General features: G+C 41.6%; 1 protein-coding gene across 1 annotated transcript in view; it reads left to right on the top strand.

The window, feature by feature from the left end:
- The window catches only part of zgc:174356 (proton-coupled folate transporter), a 40084-nt gene that overhangs the window by 14418 nt on the left and 8481 nt on the right, over positions 1–17185 (top strand). The window lies entirely within an intron of this gene.

Raw genomic sequence — 17185 nt, 5'->3', positions numbered from 1 at the left:
CTGCTGGAAGTCGAACCTTCACCCCACTCTGAGATCCTGGACCCTCTGGAGCAGGTTTTGATCAAGGATCTCTCTGTACTTTGCTCCATTCATCTTTGCTTCGAACCTGCTAGTCTCCCATTACCTGCCAGTGAAAACCACCCCCACAGCATAATGCTGTCACCACCTTGCTTCACTGTAGGGATGGTGCCAGGTTTCTTCCAGACGTGACGCTTGGAATTCAGGCCAAAGAGTTCAATCTTGGTTTCATCAGACCAGAGAATCTTATTTCTCATGGTCAGAGTCCTTTAGGTGCCTTTTGGCAAACTCTTAGCGGGCTGGTTGTACTTCTGGAAGGTTCTCCTTTTTTGGCCAGCTCCAGCAAGAGTCTTTGCGTTTCCAAAGTTGTTCCATTTAAAAATGTTGGAGGCCACTGTGTTTCTAGGGGACTTTCAATGCTTTCAATCCATCCTGTGATCTGTGCCTTGACACAATCCTGTCTCGGTGCTCTACGGACAATTCCTTCAACCCCATTGCTTGGTTTTTGCACTGACATGCACTATCAACTGTGGAACCATATAGACAGGTGTGTGTCTTTTCCAAATCATGTCTAATCAATTGAATTTACCACAGGTGGACAAGTTGTAGAAGCATCTCAAGGATGATCAATGGAAACAGGATGCACCTGAGCTCAATTTTGAGACTCATAACAAAGGGACTGAATACTTATGTAATGAAGGTATTTTGTATATTAAAAAAAAGTTGTATATACATTTGCAAAAATGTCTAAACCTGTTTTCGCTTTGTCATTATGGGGTTTGTTTGTATATTTTAGAAAAACGTATATATTTAATCAATTTTAGAATAAGGCTGTATAGTAACAAAATGTGGAACAAGTCAAGGGGTCTGAATACTTTCTGAATGCACTGTACGTAGTAAAAAAATGCAGGTTTAGCTGTAGTCACTTTGGTTGAAGGGGACATAAAGGCAATTAACATTTTCAAAAGGTTAATTGTTCAAGGGTTTCTCAAAATTGTATGATTATTACTCCAAATGAAAGTATTTTCAAAAGGGCAATAAGGAATTAAGATTACATTTACTAACATAACATGCCGCTAACCGATAGTTTTGTGGTCAATTTGGTCTTTTAACTTTTTTTCAGACACTTAAGTAATCTTCACTTGAATAGACTTTTGATTACTTCAGTAATTCATTTCCTAGAATGTGTGTGTGTGAGATTTGAATTAACAATGGAGAAAGTAATCATAGTACAATATGGTATAATTGTAGTGAGGAGGAATCATCGCTACTGGATGAATGTAATTTAATTTCCTGGGTGTGGGTTGCTTGCTGATAGGTATTAGGTTTCTATTCATGGGGAGTGAACCGTTTAGTCTGAAGCTGAGATGGGTATCCACTTTTAAATAGATTTTATTGATTTTGTAATTTAATTGATTAATTCTATTCACTTACTTTTGAGCTGTTACTTGAATGTTGAATTCCATACAGGACCGTTGGTCTCCATGCCTGTACCTTTCTATTCTATGCATGGACATGAAGTAAATGGCTATAAATGAAAGCCTGTAGTCTGTTTAGCTCTTTCTATCTGCCACAATACCAGGGAACAGGGTGGTCCAACATATATCACTATTTTGCCCTACCATGTTGTTCAACATCAGCCATAGGTTTTGCTTTAGTGTAGCAACACAGTACAGAAACGTAATATAATTTGATGGTGTCAACACAACGTCAAACTCATGTAAGGAAATGTATGAATCATACAGTAGTATACCAATTACATTTAACATTTGAGTCATTTAGCAGACTCTCTTAGCCAGAGTGACTTATGGGAGAAATGGCCTTTCTCAAGTGCACCTCAACAGATGTTTCAGCTAGTTGTGTTCTTCGGCTTGCAAGCCTCCCACTTTTTCCCCCAAACATAACGATGGTCATTATGGCCAAACAGTTCTATTTTTGTTTCATCAGACCATAGGACATTTCTCCAAAAAGTATGATCTTTGTCCACATGTGCAGTTTGAAACCATAGTCTGTTTTTTTTTATGGCGGTTTTGGAGCAGTGGCTTCTTCCTTGCTGAGCGGCCTTTCAGGTTATGTGATATAGATACTTTTGTACCTGTTTCCTCCAGCATCTTCACAAGGTCCTTTGCTGTTGTTCTGGGATTGATTTGCACTTTTCGCACCAAAGAGCGGTATGACGGCTGCCTGGTCCCATGGTGTTTATACTTGCGTACTATTGTTTGTACAGATGAACGTGGTACCTTCAGGCATTTGGAAATTGCTCCCAAGGATGAATCATACTTGTGGAGGTGTACAATTTTTATCTGCTGTCTTGGCTGATTTCTTTTGATTTTAACCATGATGTCAAGCAAAGAGGCACAGAGTTTGAAGGTAGGCCTTGAAATACATCCACAGGTACACCTCCAATTGACTCAAATTATGTCAATTAGCCTATCTTCTAAAGCCATGACATCATTTTCTGGAATTTTCCAAGCTGTTTAAAGGCACAGTCAACTTAGTGTATGTAAACTTCGGACCCACTGGAATTGTGATACAGTGTATTATAAATGAAACAATCTGTCTGTAAACAATTGTTGGAAAAAGTACTTGTCATGCACAAAGTAGATGTCCTAACTAGTGAACAAATCACTGATGTAGGGTGCTGTGCTGTGGAATTTTCTTTTGTAATTTGATGTTGGCTGTGTTGGAATTCTAGAAGTAGAAGTAATGACAGGTTATGGATGATCAGCGGTTTCCCTAGGCGCCGACCAAATCGAATCAAACTATTTGTCACATGCACAGAATACAAGTGTAGACTTTACAGTGAAACGCTTACTTTACAAGCCCTTAACCAACAGTGCAGTTCAAGAAGAGTTAAGAAAATGTTTACCAAGTTGACTAAAATAAAAAGTAATAATAAAAAGTAACACAATAAGAATAACAGTAATCGGCAAAACGGCCATTAACAGATCAATTGGCAATCGGATACTTTTTCCACTTCATAAATTAACTTGGCTTCTTTTCATGTATTTAAAAGTTTCAATTCTCTAGTCAGAAAAGTCCATATAGCCTTCTCCCCCTAGAGTGAATGAAATTATGCATCTTCTAGTGATCTATTGACAGGGCTTATACAAATGGAGCGATGACAGGGAAACTCTGCTGGTTTGTCAATCTGCTGCCTGTCCCGCCTCTCGGTACCTGTGTTATTTTTGTGCACTGTGGTTGGCTGCAGTCAAATTTATTTTCAGAGAGAAGAGAAAGCATGATGCTTCTTCGTCTCCTGTGAGTCAATTTATACGTCCCATGTAATGTAAGTGGTAACGATGAGTTGAAATCCACTTAATTCTCGTTTTGTGGCACATTCATTTATTTTGCGTGTTTAATTTAGCAAGCCACAGAGTTGGGCCACATAGGCTATTTACTGTGTTTACTGTGCTTTGATTGTGTTGACTAGATTATGAAAGGTGCCGAACTGAATAAAGTCAAACTCCTATATCCCTTTGCTATTCATAAATCAAACAACGTAGTTATATGTCCATGGTATCGCGTCGGGACAAGTAAACTAAAGATCTTGTGTGTATTTTCTTAGGATTCAAGCTCATGTCGAGATTTTCCAGTGACCACTAAAGTGACGTCAGTGTAGCCTAGTGATGGGTTGTTTGTGAACGAACAGCTATTTTTGAATGTCTCTTTTAGGTGAATGTCAGGAACCGAATTGCATAGGTGAGAGGACCATTAGTTTGGCTCCCTAATTTGCATAATGGTAGGCTATTACTGTTTTTCAGTGATTATCTGTAGATAAATTATGAAAACATTCGAGGAAGATGTTGAATCCTCACTGAAGGAACAATAGGTAGTGGAGAGAGCCTCATTCTGGACCAAAATATGATTTAAAAAAACATAACATTGACGGTTATAAAAGCTAATGATAATTATATGGTATTATTAAAGATATTGATATAGGCCTACTGATTTGAATGAAGTGCTGACTATGGAGTTGTCAATTGTTGCTTTCTGTGTAGCAAAGCCCATGTTTAACAACTGCTTCTTTCTTCATTCATACCTGTAGGTCTATTCATGAAAGCATGACTTTGTATAAAAGTGTGGGTGCAACACTATGGTGGGAGTCTGGGGGTCACCCCCTGAAAACCAGTTTCCTGCAGTTCTATATTGTTTTGTAAACACGGAATGTATGTTTACTTGATTGAATACAGCCTAATTTCTTAGGTTTTTGCCTCAATAAATGTAATTATTGTAATTATTATGATTATTATTATTATTATTTTGGGGGGGGCTATTCCCACCCACAATAATTGATTGACGGGTCTGAAACCATACCAACTCTGTGACTGACAAACATCCTGCCCCCTCCCCTGACAATCCCAATCACAGTGATTGATTGACAGGTCAAACTGATTGACAGGCCAAAGAGAGAGTTCACCCAAATAAAAAAAAATGACACATTGGTTTGCTTACCCTTAGTGTCCACAGCCACAGAGCCTATAAAATACAGAATTTGAAAAACAAACATCATTGAGGCAATTCATAACTTGCAATATAATGGTAGATATGAATATCTTGAATATCAATAGAAGACAGGTTTATTGTTAAAAAGGGTTATCTTACTTAGAAAATAGTCCTGATCATACAGTATAGATGTAGGCAATATCCCAAACAACTAACAACACACTGAATTCATGCATTTTCAGTCATTTAAATGTTTGTCTTTCTACACAATACCACAATTAATTTTACCAAACTGGGAGATTAAGTTGTTCAAGCATTCAATCATTTTGCTGTGTATTTCAGATGGAATCATGGCATTATAATGTATCAGAGGCCACCAAAATAGGGCTGTATACCTTGTGCAGTGTGCATGCATGGGTGGGTGACTAGCTGGAGACCACATTTTGAGAGACGTGCTGACAAAAGCAGGTTGTAATTTTCTTTGGATTTGCAATACAAATACAGAAATGTTCTTTGTTGAAATCAACATGTTTCATAATCAAAATATTGAATCCCATGGAGAGAGGTTAATTTCTAACAAGACACAATACACCATTTATAGACAATGCATACAATGAAGCAGCTTGTACTGTAGTATTCTTCCAAGATGTTGTGTTAGTGAGAGAGAGAAAGAAACAGTGAGCGAGGGAGGGAGCAAAATAAAGAGTGCACATGTCTTCCTAGTTTTGACCCCTTGGAATACTGATGAGAAAGAGGAGGACGATGAAAGGGAATCAGTGAAGACGATGACAAATTCAGTGGAGAAGAATGAGAGACCATGCAGTCTGTCTGGTATTGGGTGCACGTAACAACATGCACTGATATGAGAGAGACCGAGAGACAGACAGAGGGAGAGAGCGATTTAATCCAACCATCAAAGACTGTCTTCTATTGACTCTGAATGTATTTTCGATTTTAGATGGAACCAAATTAGATATTGTAATTCTGAACCAGCTTTTTGAGACCTGTTTTGGTGTCTAGCGTGATCAGACGAGGTTGGTTTTGTTGTGAAAGTAAACGGGAGGGATGGAGTTGGTATGAAATGTGTGTTTTTACCACTCAGAAAAAGACTGAACCAACCCGCAGTATACGGTGCATTCGTAAAGTATTCAGACCCCTTGGCTTTTTCCACATTTTGTTACGTTACAGCCTTATTCTCAAATGGATGAAATTGTCCCCCCACCCCATCAATGTATACACAATACCCCATAATGACAAAGAAAAATAACTGGTTTTTAGACATTTTTGGAAATGTATTTAAAAAAATAAAATAAAATGTTTAACATTTGCATAAGTATTCAGACCCTTTACTCAGTACTTTGTTGAAGCACCTTTGGCAGTGATTACAGCCTCAGGTCTTCTTGGTTATGACTCTACAAGCTTGGTACACCTGTATTTGGAGAGTTTCTCACATTCTTCTCTGCAGATCCTCTCAAGCTCTTCGGTTAGATGGGGAGCATCGGCTGCACAGCTATTTTCAGGTCTCTCCAGAGATATTAGATTGGGTTCAAGTCCGGGCTCTAGCTGGGCCACTCAAGGACATTCCGAGACTTGTCCCGAAGTCTCTCCTGCGTTGTCTTGGCTGTGTGCTTAGGGTCGTTGTCCTGTTGAAAGGTGAATCTTCACCCTAGTCTGAGGTCCTTAGCGCTCTGGAGCAGGTTTTCATCAAGGATTTCTCTGTACTTTGCTCTGATCATCTTTGCCTCGATCCTGATTAGTCTCCCAGTCTCTGCCGCTAAAAAACATCCCTACAGCATGGTGCTGCCACCACTATGCTTCTCTGTAGGGATGGTGCCAGGTTTCCTCCAAACGTGACACTTGGCATTCAAGCCAAAGTCTTCAATCTTGGTTTCATCATACCAGAGATCTTTGTTGCAAGATGGCGTCGATAAAGATGGCAGCTTCGCTTCAAGTCCTTAGGAAACTGTGCAGTATTTAATTTGATATGTATTATTTATGACATTGTTAGCCCAGAAAACTTTAAATGTTATTATATACAACTGAGAGGAACTATTGGATATCAGAGAGACGTGAACTTACCAGCACAACCAGCACTACGACCAGGAATACAACTTTCCCAAAGCGGATCATTTGTCTGTATCTTCCACGGCATTTGAACTGATTCCAGAGGCCGACCCAAAACAACGCCGCGGAAGAGATTGTCCCAGAGCGGTCTTCTATTTAGGCTTCGGGATGCGCACACACCACCTACCGCTCCCAAGTATATTACTCACTATTGTCCAGTCCCTAGTTAACAAAGTCGACGTAATCTGGGTAAGAGTTGCTTTCCAAAGAGATTTCCGGGATTGTAATATACATGCTGTCGGAGTCCATACAGCCAAGTAATTTTAGTGCATCGCACCGACAGAAATGAACATCTCTCCGGTAAGGGGGAGGTGTATGTTTCATGATTAACTACTCACGGTGTAATTGTAACAGCATACAGGAACCCAAGTCCTTTTGTTCACCTGACCTAGAATTCCTCACAATCAAATTCCAACTGTATTATCTCCCACGAGAACTGTCCTCGGTTATTGTCACGGCTGTGTTTATCCCCCCGCAAGCGGATACCAAGACGTCCATCAAGGAACTTCACTGGACTTTATGCAAACTGAAAACCATATATATTGAGGCTGCATTTATTGTAGCTTGGGATTTTAACAATGCTAATTTGAGAACAAGGCTACCTAAATGCTATCAGCATATCGATTGTTATTCACGAGCAAGTAACACACTCGACTATTGCTACTCTAACTTCCGCAATGCATACAAGGCCCTCCCAGCCCTCCTTTTGGCAAATCTGAAAAATATTCCATCTTGTTGCTCCCCTCCTATAGGCAGAAACTAAAACAGGAAGCGCCCGTACTTAGGTCTATCCAATGCTGGTCTGACCAATCGGATTCCTCACTTCAAGATTGCTTCGATCACGTGGACTGGGATATGTTCCGTGTAGCCTCCAATAATAACATTACGTATACGCTGACTCGGTGAGCGAGTTTATAAGGAAGTGTATAGGAGATGTTGTACCCACTGTAAGGATGGGTATCGTTAAGATTTTAACGGTATTACTACTCTTACCAATACTGCTTATCGATCCGGTACTGTAACGGTATTCTTATTGGTTTGTTTTCCGTAATTTTTTACGGAAAAAAAACGAAACATTAAGAACAGAATTAACATAGCTTTTTTTCTGAAATGTAAAATAACAATTATTTACAGCTAAAGAAACAGGAATGGTTCGAATAAATCACTATTAAAGACTAATGTTGTGATGTGTAACGGCAGATTTCCTCTTCATCTGAAGAGGTGTAGCAGGGATCGGACCAAAACGCAGTGTCCATATCGTTTATTATAAAACATAAACTGAACACTAAGAAATACAAAACAATAAATGTGAACATAAACGAAAACCAAACTGAAACAGTCCCGGGGGGTGACAGACACGGAAACAAGCACCCACAAACCAAGAGTGAAACCCAGGCTACCTAAGTATGATTCTCAATCAGAGACAACTAACGACACCTGCCTCTGATTGAGAACCATACTAGGCCGAAACAGAAACCTAAACATAGAAACACAAAACATAGACTGCCCACCCCAACTCACGCCCTGACCATACTAAATAAAGACAAAACAAAGGAAAATAAAGGTCAGAACGTGACATGATGATGGAAATGTAAAACAAATTAAATGAAATTTTCCTGCGAAAGAAAATAGTGGTATAGAGCAACACGGGTGGAGCTTGAAGGTAGGCTGCAAAAGGACTAGCAGTTCTTCTGGAGAATTTCAGAATAATAATTTAATAGATTGAACTGGCTTCTTACCAAGGAGCTGCCGCATTTCCTTCAAGACTGTTTTGGACATCGATCACTTGAACTACACGACCACTGCTCTGATTTAACAATGGAATTCATTTTGTAGATTTTCTGCACTGCCAGATTACATGTGTGCACAAAGCATCCTATTTTTTAGGATGTGTAACCTTTTGATGGCAACATCTATATTGCCAGCATTATTAACAGTCACAGCTACAATCTTGCTCGGCTCTATCTCAAACTCTTCCAGAATGTCTGAGATCTCCTCTGCCACTACTTCGCCAGTTTGCGATTTGTACTCTGCCCTGGTGTGGAGGACCTTCTGTTTTAAACTGTCCAGGCTTGTGTAGTGCACTGTAACAGTGAGAGAGTGGTCCTGACAGAGGCTGGTGTAGAATGTGATGACCAGCTTTGGCAGGTCCTTCAGCTCAGTGATCATATTGGCCTTTTCTACACCATACCAGGTAGGAATGAATGTGTCACTGAGGTAACTCCTGGAGGGAGGGGTATATTTGGCGTTGTGCCTTGTCATTGTGTTGTTGTGTATTGTGGAGTGATGGGACTAACATACAACCCTTTTATACTACTATAACCTAAAAATGAATACAACTCAATATTTACTGACTGACTGTTACCTAAAGGCCTTGGACTCCACTGTGTCAAAGGGGTCTAGGCCTTTCACTATGAACTTGGTAACGGTTTGGTGGCACTCATTCACCCTCTCCTCAGTCATCCTCACACTATCTGCCAGCGTGAAGGGGCTTTGGGCTTGTCTTTGGCTTGGACCAGCGGTATTAGAGGGAGGAGTGGGTTGGTTCATTGTAGCTGGAACTTTAACAAAAAAGTAGCAAAATCTTTATGGGTGATTATTTAGCTATTGGTGCGTACATAAATTAAATCAGCTGGCTAATGGTTACTTTTGATCATGACCCCATGTTTCTCATAATTGAGTTAACTCCGTGTGTGGGCTCCAGGCTGCTAGCATATATACCGAAAGTAGATCGGGCAACGAGGGATGAACTACGAGCTAGGCAGTCGAAAACTGCATTTCTCTGCCTGTACATGATGCACTTTCCATAGATGTTTGGACAGATTGTTTGTGTTTCCGCCCTTACAAGCAAAAATCTTGTTGCACTTGTGGCCTTTTGAACGTTTAGTTCTCTCCGCCATCGTCGCTAATTAAGGTGTGTGTGTGCGAGACACACACAGGCTCTGCACGAGAGAAGTCTCTCTTCTGGATTGGGAATAGCGAAAATGCTTCATAGACGAATGTCTTCATCTTATTGCAAATTAGAAACGGTTGGTGAGATAATGTGCAAGATAACGTTTATGTCGCAATAATAAATAGGAAAGGTATTTTCTTAATTTCTCCAGTACCAAAAGCAGAACAGATCACATCGGAGCTTATCGTTACTACAGTCTTTCATAATTTAGCCCTGGGGACTGTTTAATACCTGTGACTATCAAAACCTTCCCTAACTAGAAACGGTGGATTGATGGTAGCATTCGCGCAAGATGAAAGCACGTACCACCATATTCAATCATGGCAAGGCGACTGGAAATATGACTAAATACAAACAGTGTAGTTATTCCCTCCGTAAGGCAATCAAACAAGCAAAGTGTCAGTATAGAGACAAAGTGGAGTCGCAATTCAACAGCTCAAACACAAGACTATTGTGGCAGGGTGTACAGACAATCACGGATTACAAAAAGAAAACCAGCCCCGTCGTGTACATAGACGTCTTGCTTCCAGACAAATTAAACAACGCTTTGAGGAATACACATTGCCACCGAGGCGGCCCGCTACCGAACACTGTGGGCTCTCCTTCTCTGTGGCCATCGTGAGTAAAACATTTTAACCCTCGCAAGGCTGTCGGCCCGGACGGTGTCCCTAGCCGCGTCCTCAGAGCATGCGCAGACCAGCTGGCTGGTGTGTTTACGGACATATTCAATCAATCCCAATCTGCTGTCCCCACATGCTTCAATATGGCCACCATTGTTCCTGTTCCCAAGAAAGCTAAGGTAACAGAACTAAATGACTACCGCCCCGTAGCACTCACTTCTGTCATCATGAAGTGCTTTGAGAGACTAGTCAAGGATCATATCACCTCCACCCTACCTGTCACCCTAGACCCACTTCAATTTGCTTACCGCCCCAATAGGTCCACAGACGATGCAATCGCCATCACACTGCACACTGCCAAATCCCATCTGGACAAGAGGAATACCTACGTGAGAATGCTGTTCATTGACTACAGCTCAGCATTCAACACCATAGTATCCTCCAAACGTATCATTAAGCTTGAGACCCTGGGTCTTGACCCTGCCCTGTGCAACTGGGTCCTGGACTTCCTGATGGGCCGCCCCAGGTGGTGAAGGTAGGAAACAACATCTCCACCGAGCTGATACTCAACACTGGGGCCCCACAAGGGTGTGTTCTCAGCCCCCTCCTGTACTCCTTGTTCACCCACGACTGCATGGCCATGCACGCCTCCAACTCAAACATCAAGTTTGCAGACGATACAGCAGTGGTAGGCATGATTACCAACAACGATGAGACAGCCTACAGGGAGGAGGTTGTGGCGGCCCTGAATTTTTCTGAACCGTCTGTGCTTCTCCTTCCAATAGGGCGCTTCCCCTTTAATTCCCAATTAAATAGTGCTTCTCCTTCCAATAGGGCGCTTCCCCTTTAATTCCCAATTAAATAGCCAGCATCAGCTGCGCAAAAGTGGGGTTGTGATGGAGACGTGAATGAGGATGTGTTCAACCCTCAGTTCCAAAGCTTCTCTATTCCGTTTGTTTTGTTGCCTTTTAAAAGTGTGTTTTGTAGCCTAATAGCAAGTTTAGGATCGGATCCACTCTTTGCCTCCGTGGACTACACCTCTCCGTTGTTCTTCGTGGCCTTTCTCCGCTGGAGATATATTGGCGGATTGGATTGTCTGACTGACCGACTGACTACAACCTTTTTGTATACGGTATTTCATTTGTTTTGGAGTGATGTATCTCGTGATGATTTTATGTAGTTAGTTGTAGTTGAGGACTTAAGAGTTGAAACGCTTGATGGTTGTGTGGTAAAATAATTGTTATTTTGATTGTATGATTTGATACTGGGTTTACGCTACACTTGTATGAACGGACAAACATTGCGTGACTAAGGTCACTTGAGTTCCCTGAACTTCTTTACCGGGCTGGACTCTTATTAGGCCTGAGGTACAGGACATTTCTGGAGGAACCAGAGCTCATTGTTTGTTATATTGTTATGTGTATGTGATCATTTATGTTTGTAATACAACCCGCGCAAAATAATACAGTTGTTTTTGAAGTTCTTTACAATGTTTTAAGGGTTTATGAAAAGTGTATTTCCATCCGTTGGAGACTTTTACATGAGTCCTTTGTATTGGTGTAGACTTGACGGACTAGATGGGACTCATTCCCTCCCAAACCAAAAGGAGAAACCAATGTTTTCTCTGGTAGGCACAAACTACCTGGCACCCCTATAAATAATAACCTCAAGTCAAAACCGTTACAGGGTGAGGGCCCTCGGAGTGTGGTGTCAGGAAAATAACCTCTCACTGAATGTCAGCAAACCAAAAGAGATGATTGTGGACTTCAGGAAACAGCAGAGGGAGCACCCCCCTATCCACATCGATGGGACAGCAGTGGAGAAAGTGGAACGTTTTAAGTTCCTCAGTGTACATATCACCGACAAACTGAAATCGTTCACGGGCACAACAGTGCCTTCAACAGCGCAAAAACAACAGCATCCTGTCGGGATATCTCCAGAGGGTGGTGCGGTCTGCACAACGCATCACCGGGGGCAAACTACCTGCCCTCCAGGTCAGAGAGAGAGAGAGAGAGAGAGAGAGAGAGAGAGAGAGAGAGAGAGAGAGAGAGAGAGAGAGAGAGAGAGAGAGAGAGAGAGAGAGAGAGAGAGAGAGAGAGAGAGAGAGAGAGAGAGAGAGAGAGAGAGAGAGAGAGAGAGAGAGAGAGAGAGAGAGAGAGAGAGAGAGAGAGAGAGAGAGAGAGAGAGAGAGAGAGAGAGAGAGAGAGAGAGAGAGAGAGAGAGAGAGAGAGAGAGAGAGAGAGAGAGAGAGAGAGAGAGAGAGAGAGAGAGAGAGAGAGAGAGAGAGAGAGAGAGAGAGAGAGAGAGAGAGAGAGAGAGAGAGAGAGAGAGAGAGAGAGAGAGAGAGAGAGAGAGAGAGAGAGAGAGAGAGAGAGAGGCCACTTTTTAATAAATGGAACACTAGTCACTTTAATATTGCCACTTTAAGAATGTTTACATATCTCGCATTACTCATCTCATATGTATATAATTCACTAGCTATTCTTTACTATCTATTGCATCTTAGCCGCTCTGTCACTGCTCATCCATATATTTTATACTTCTATATTCTTGTCCCATTCCTTTACTGGATTGTGTGGAATTTGTTAGATATTAGGTTTTGTTGTGGAGTTGTTAGATATTACCCGTTAGATAATGCTGTATTGTCGCATCTAGAAGCATAAGCATTTCGCTACACTCGTAATAATATCTGCTAACCATGTGTATATGACCAATAAGATATGATTTGGGATTTGTTTTTCATGGTCAGAGTCCTTTAGGTGCCTTTTGGAAAACTCCAAGCGGGCTGTCATGTACCTTTTTACTGAGGAGTGGCTTCCGTCTGACCACTACCATAAAGGCCTGATTGGTGGAGTGCTGCAGAGATGGTTGTGCTTCTGGAAGGTTCTCCCGTCTCCACAGAGGAACTCTGAAGCTTTGTCAGATTGACCATCGGGTTCTTGGTCACCTCCCTGACCAAAGCCCTTCTCCCCCGATTGCTCAATTTGTCCGAGGTGCCAGCTATAGAAAGAGTCTTGGTGGTTCCAAACTTCTTCCATTTAAGAATGATGGAGGCCACTGTGTTCTTAGGGACCATCAATGCTGCATACATTTTTTTGGTAACCTTCCCCAGATCTGTTCCTCGACACAATTCTGTTTCAGTGCTCTACGGACAATTATTTCGACCTTATGGCTTGGTTCTTGCTCTGACATGCACTGTCAACTGTGCGCTTTTCCAAATCATGTCCAATCAAATTAATTTACCACAGGTGGACTCTAGTTGTAGAAACATCTCAAGGATGATCAATGGAAACAGGATGCATCTGAGCTCAATTTCGAGTCTCATAGCAAAGGGTCTGAATAATTATGTAAATAAAGTTTTATGTTTTAATACAACCTCTTTTCACTTTGTCATTATGGGGTATTGTGTGTAGATTGATGGAAAAAATGTTTAATCAATTTTAGAATAAGGCTGTAACGTAACAAAATGTGGAAAAGGGGAAGGGGTCTGAGTACTTCCTGAATGCACTGTACATACATTCCCCACAATAAATCAAAATGGATGAGGTTAAGACAGCCTGCCATGTTGTACAGCCTGGAAATCAAACTCTGTTTATTGGTTGAGCAGGTTGGGAAATTGAATGCAAATGTGGTATATTCCACTAGAGATTTACATTTATCATAAAGTAGTGAGCTTAGATTATAATTAATGACTGTGGAAATGGTACAGAATGCCGTATAATACATGACAAAATATATTATATTCCAATGATATTTTTCACAAACAATCAAAGGGAAGTTGCAGAAAACGGAACTGAGGTGATGACAGACAGAAGTCCAAATGTGTCCAAACTGATGAAAAACATTTGCAAGAGACTGATAATTTGAAGGATTTATTTGTCATCTGTTAGCATGGTCGTAGTACCGTCTGGTGAAGGCAGATATGAAACAGATTACTGTCTTTTTGTGGTGTTTGTCTGTCTGTTGATGCGTGGGAACAGTCTGTTACTCCTACTGTTGCTGAATGGAGATTTGTTGAAGCGACTGCATTGATTACGACAGTGGATTGATCCAGTTTGTTAAAGACACACAAACCAGAAACACACTTGCTAGAAAGATGCTGCTACTGCTCAGATTCAAGGCAAAATAAGCATGTCTGTTGATTTAATTAGGTATACATTTACCTTCCTTCTTATGTTCCACTCAATGGCTAAACTGTCTGACTGGTACAATGGTAATAACTGGTGGCTGTAAGACCAGGGTTGTTTCCATAGCTGTCTCTCTCTTTCTCTGTCTCTATTTCGCTCTCCCTTTTTTTCCCCTCCCTTTCTCTTTCTATATTTATTGATTCCCTGGATTTTTCTGTGCTAGACATGGACAAAGCAGAGCCAGACTGGCACCCTACTGTAGGTAGATGAGTGACAGTCCACTCTGAATGGGCAAATTGTGCAGGAGCTGAAGATACTATTAATGACTTTAACCACGTTTCCATCCACAGTTTTTAGACGAGTGAAGTCATCTTATTAAAAGAAATCACGACAGCTATGATACAATTTTATAAATACTGACATAATTTGTTCGTTCGACATGGTCGGATCTTTTTGTCGGTAAAATTAATTATGCGATAAATGTGGGTGGAAATGCCTTTATGCATAAATGTTGATATAATAACCATCTCAAAGTAAACTTGGAGTCACGCGATACGACTTGGGGAAACCATGTAGTTTATTAGGCCACTTCACAGGGTGGTGAAAGTGCAAAGTGATCTTGATGCTCCTTTCCTATAAATATTTTTTTTTATGTTATTTTTTATTTCACCTTTATTTACGCAGGTAGGCTAGTTGAGAACAAGTTCTCATTTACAACTGCGACCTGGCCAAGATGAAGCATAGCAGTGTGAGCAGACAACAACAGAGTTACACGTGGAGTAAACAATAAACAAGTCAATAACACAGTAGAAAAAAAGAGTCTATATACATTGTGTGCAAAAGGCATGAGGAGGTAAGCGAATAATTACAATTTTGCAGATTAACACTGGAGTGATAAATGATCAAATGATCATGTGCAGGTAGAGATACTGGTGTGCAAAAGAGCAGAAAAGTAAATAAATAAAAACAGTATGGGGATGAGGTAGTTAAATTGGGTGGGCTATTTACCAATGGACTATGTACAGCTGCAGCAATCAGTTAGCTGCTCAGATAGCAGATGTTTAAAGTTGGTGAGGGAGATAAAAGTCTCCAACTTCAGCAATTTTTGCAATTCCTTCCAGTCACAGGCAGCAGAGAACTGGAAGGAAAGGCGGCCGAATGAGGTGTTGGCTTTAGGGATGATCAGTGAGATACACCTGCTGGAGCGCGTGCTACGGGTGGGTGTTGCCATCGTGACCAGTGAACTGAGATAAGGCGGAGCTTTACCTAGCATGGACTTGTAGATGACCTGGAGCCAGTGGGTCTGGCGACGAATATGTAGCGAGGGCCAGCCGACTAGAGCATACAGGTCGCAGTGGTGGGTGGTATAAGGTGCTTTAGTAACAAAACGGATGGCACTGTGATAAACTGCATCCAGTTTGCTGAGTAGGATATTGGAAGCTATTTTGTAGATGACATCGCCGAAGTCGAGGATCAGTAGGATAGTCAGTTTTACTAGGGTAAGTTTGGCGGCGTGAGTGAAGGAGGCTTTGTTGCGGAATAGAAAGCCGACTCTAGATTTGATTTTAGATTGGAGATGTTTGATATGAGTCTGGAAGGAGAGTTTACAGTCTAGCCAGACACCTAGGTACTTATAGATGTCCACATATTCTAGGTCGGAACCATCCAGGGTGGTGATGCTAGTCGGGCGTGCGGGTGCAGGCAGCGAACGGTTGAAAAGCATGCATTTGGTTTTACTAACGTTTAAGAGCAGTTGGAGGCCACGGAAGGAGTGTTGTATGGCATTGAAGCTCGTTTGGAGGTTAGATAGCACAGTGTCCAAGGAAGGGCCAGAAGTATACAGAATGGTGTCGTCTGCGTAGAGGTGGATCAGGGAATCTCCCGCAGCAAGAGCAACATCATTGATGTATACAGAGAAAAGAGTCTGCCCAAGAATTGAACCCTGTGGCACCCCCATAGAGACTGCCAGAGGACCGGACAACATGCCCTCCGATTTGACACACTGAACTCTGTCTGCAAAGTAGTTGGTGAACCAGGCAAGGCAGTCATTAGGAAAAACCGACGCTACTAAGTCTGCCGATAAGAATATGGTGATTGACAGAGTCGAAAGCCTTGGCCAGGTCGATGAAGACGGCTGCACAGTACTGTCTTTTGTTGATGGCGGTTATGATATCGTTTAGTACCTTGAGCGTGGCTGAGGTGCACCCGTGACCGGCTCGGAATTCAGATTGCACAGCGGAGAAGGTACGGTGGGATTCGAGATGGTCAGTGATCTGTTTGTTGACTTGGCTTTCGAAGACCTTAGATAGGCAGGGCAGGATGGATATAGGTCTGTAACAGTTTGGGTCCAGGGTATGGAGGGTCTTATTCTGGTGACATGATGATTGATTCTAGGCTGACATTTTAAAAATGTTCCCGCTCTTATCCATAATAATCTCAACATGTAGACCAGTGCTTGATTTGGGAACTTTAGTACCGGCACCTCAAATCTTCTACTGCTTGAGCTCATGTTTATCTTATAGAATATTAGCTCAAAGGTATTGTGGAGCTCCTGCACCTTAATATAAATACTACCGGCACCCAAAATGAGTACCGGAACCTATATCAGTCCAAGTCGAGCACTGATGTAGGATAGTGAAAATTCAGTTTGTCTGAGGATGACAGAGAATGTGTGTAGGGGTCTCTGACCCTACTATGATATGCCATCTAACTTCATTATCATATGAATGCTATAGGCCCATAATCGTATACAGTGGGAATAGCCAAGGTTGCGAGCCTTATGTCACCGCTCGAAATACTATAAGATGCACGTGTCTAGGGTTACAATGCAATTATTAAGAGGCTAAGGGACATGTAGTTAATGTCTTGCAATCAGTGTCCTATCATTAAATGATTGA

Source organism: Oncorhynchus mykiss, chromosome 19, assembly GCF_057628025.1.
Source record: "Oncorhynchus mykiss isolate SJ-2025 chromosome 19, ASM5762802v1, whole genome shotgun sequence".
Classification (NCBI taxonomy): Eukaryota; Metazoa; Chordata; class Actinopteri; order Salmoniformes; family Salmonidae; genus Oncorhynchus; species Oncorhynchus mykiss.
The sequence above is the reverse complement of the archived record's forward strand: the minus strand, read 5'-3'. Positions and strand labels throughout refer to the sequence as shown.